Genomic DNA, 3,330 nt, shown 5'->3' with positions numbered 1-3,330 from the left:
AAATGTTAAATATCATTCAACAGAATATGATGTTTATATAAATGGAAACATTCAGAAAAATTTAAGTGGACAAAATATTATTAACCCAGTTGAAATTTAGCCAGATTACTATAGTTTGTCCCAGTGAACCTTATGACACTGTCTTTTCAGTGCCAATGTCAGGAAATTTTTTTAATTAAGCCTTTAAAAGGTAATCGAACAGTAAAACTTCTAATCAATGAATAGCTAAGAGAACTAATTTCAGCTACTATTAACTTTCACTATAATATAAAGCAAGTCTTATATGACATTCTCTACCATTTTTGGTGAAGAAGCTACAATGTACATTTTAAGAAAGCTTCTCAACTCAAAACTGTACTTTACATTTTGAGGATTTTATCATATTCTTCTCCCTTCATACCTTTGCTCCCAAGAAGGAGCATACCATACACACATGGAAATGGAGAGAAGCCTTCTTTTTACATACTTTATGGTAGTCTCAGAGGAAACATCAGCATAAAATAATGAATTAATTGGCAACGTCCCAATAATAAGAAAATACAAGGCCCCTAATTTTGGCAAGCGATTATTTTTAAATATGCCATTGCCATACCAATTTATATGTACAGATTTTTAAAAATCAAATTCTAGGCATCTAATGGAAGGTATTAGTAAAAAATATATTTTCAATCAAAAGTTAATATTTACTTTTTTTAAACTACAATGAACTCGTTTTTTGTGTTTTGAAAGATTTTGTCCTTGAGTAAATACATGGCATATTCATACAAGAATCCATAAAATACAAACACTCTTAGATAAAGTATTTTTCTAGCTGATAACAAAAACTAAGCTTCTTTTGCTCAAATTGTGGCTGATGCCTTTTAACTCAGGGTAAAGTTGTTTGTTTGGTTTTTTTCCTAAGCACCAGAAGGGGAAGAAAGTAAGTTGATACACAGTTCGGTTGCTGTCTTTCCTGTCTGAAAGCTCAGAGAAACAAAGGTAACATTGTCACCGTTTTATGATTTTAACTCTGCTGGGAAACTTCTCTAGTAAGTTTCAACTGCAGGGGATGCATTTGATGAAAATCTTAAAAGCAATTGAGTGATATAAACTGTTGACTTTTATCCTTCCCTATCATGAGTTGCTTATTCTTTTGAAGGATCTTTACCTGGGAATCTTTCAACTTCTATTGTCATGCGAAGCCTCCTGTACCCTGAGATAAAACAAAATTAACTTTTCAAGGACATGGTGGTCTGGAAAGAGGAAAGTTATTTAAGAACTAAACATAAATTCAAAAATCAAATCAGTTCCCCCACTGAATTTAAGTTTTGTGAACAACCTATTTCCTCTCTTAAAGCTATAGAGACTGTGTGTGAAACACTACCAAAAAATACCTGCAAAACAGATGATCTGCAACATTTTTTTCTTGGAGTAGTCCTCTACTCATTTCATAACAGTTAATGTGAAATTTAGAAGCCAGGTATAGGAACCACAAATTTTCTAAAACTTTCTTAATTCTAAATGATTTGTATTGTGCAAATCATAGTATAACTATTCTTTTAATCTAATGAATGTAAATTTCCTCTAAAAAGAAAGAACTTTCTCTTTGAAACTTATTTTAAGGCTAGCATTACTCAACGTTCACATATAGTATAAAATCAACTGAAAATTAACCTCTTCCATTAACAGTTTGTTGGTAATGGGCAGCCAAAACTGGACATGTCCTTGTCATATACCTGTAATTATGTATACATGTGTAATTCATCAAGTTATTTACACATGAGAGACTAAGGAAATGTGGGCTGTCCTACCGCTAAAGGCACATGTAACTACTAGTCTCTGAAGAAAAACAGTAATAATAATAATAATTTTTAATGTAAATGTACAGCAAAAAATAGGCCAAGACTTTAGGCTCTTTTGTACATTTATTCAACCTATATTTATAAAATGTCTATTCTGTAAATTACTTTCTAATTACATTCGCCTAGTATCTCATTTCCATTTCATTTCAATCTGTCCCTTGAAAGACTAGTGCATTCTTTTTATCAAGTCTTAACCCTTTAATCTACTAACGAGATGCCTTACTGGACGGTCGACTTATAGCCACTTTATCCCTACAATCTCTTCGATGTTGGCAGAGATGGAAATTAAAATTATATACTCCAGAGCCTTAATTTATACTATTTTATAATTTTTAGATTATTGATTTTTTGAGGACTTCATGGACAACCATGTCTGAGCACAGTTCCCATGAGCTGCTTCTGTTTTCACAAGCATTTTTTAACAAGAAGGCAAATATTTCTGAGCCATAGTGAATCAGATTATAAATGTCGAAAGAAATAAATGAGAGAGTAACTGGAAAAAAAAAAATCAAGAGTATAGGCCTCACTACAGAAACAAAGCGTTGAACATATATAGATTTTAGAGAAGATAAACAATACATTTACTTTCATGAAGGGTTTAAGGAGCTCTAATTACTTGTCCAGCCACATTTATGACAGGATAGAGAAAGAATCCCGGTTTCAGGGGTCTCAGTCCAGTATGTCTTCTATTACTCCACTCTGCAATTAACGTTTCCATATGGAAAAAAATACCTATAGCATGTAATAATTTATATAAATCATTTTTTTAAAGAACGAGATAGAGATTATTGACCTTGAATCAAAAATAATTTTTCATTATCTAATTAGGTATTCGCTCTTCACATTATCCTACTTACCAATTCCAATTTCCATTCCAGGACATGGTTCCAAAGTGTAGCGGTTAGCATGTCTGCTTTACATGCAGAAGGTCCTGGGTTTGTGCCCCAGTGGAGCCAAGTCCATGGTCTATGGCCATGCCACCCTGAACAAGCCCTATATCTGATCTTGGCAGCTAAGCAGAGTTGGGCCTGGTTAGTACTTGGATGGGAGATCACCTAGGAAGACCAGGTACTATAGGCATTAATAATAATAAAAAGCTTTTATATTCCAATAAACTCAACTTCCACATGGATGTTTTATTTTCCTTTGTCTTTTATTCCTTCTTTCCCTCCTTTTTTTTTCTTTTCCTCTATTTTTAAGATTATAGATTTTTTTTTTATTTTAGCAGTTATTTCTACAGTAACAAATAAGATGGTGTGAACAACTGGTGTGTATATAGATACAGACTTTGTGGGTCATGATTATATAAACAAATATCCTCTTTTGTCTTTTGTATTCAAGTTTTCACTTCAGATAGTGATAACTCCATGTATAAGCAGAATTATAAAGGTCAGTGTAGGACCAGCAAAATCCACATTGTAAACATATTAAGCTCAATCTTTGTCTTCTGCACTATATTAATTTCAGACTTAGGTAATATTCTTCGGCA

At 32.6% G+C, this 3,330-nt stretch overlaps 1 pseudogene; it reads left to right on the top strand.

Annotated features, from left to right (window-relative positions):
* Positions 1-2,805: 2,805 nt before the first annotated feature.
* On the top strand, positions 2,806-2,921 carry LOC120618764 (uncharacterized; annotated as a pseudogene).
* The last annotated feature ends 409 nt before the right edge of the window (positions 2,922-3,330 follow it).

Source organism: Pteropus medius, unplaced genomic scaffold (assembly GCF_902729225.1).
Source record: "Pteropus medius unplaced genomic scaffold, Ma_sr-lr_union100, whole genome shotgun sequence".
In the NCBI taxonomy this organism is placed as follows: domain Eukaryota; kingdom Metazoa; phylum Chordata; class Mammalia; order Chiroptera; family Pteropodidae; genus Pteropus; species Pteropus medius.
The sequence above is the reverse complement of the archived record's forward strand: the minus strand, read 5'-3'. Positions and strand labels throughout refer to the sequence as shown.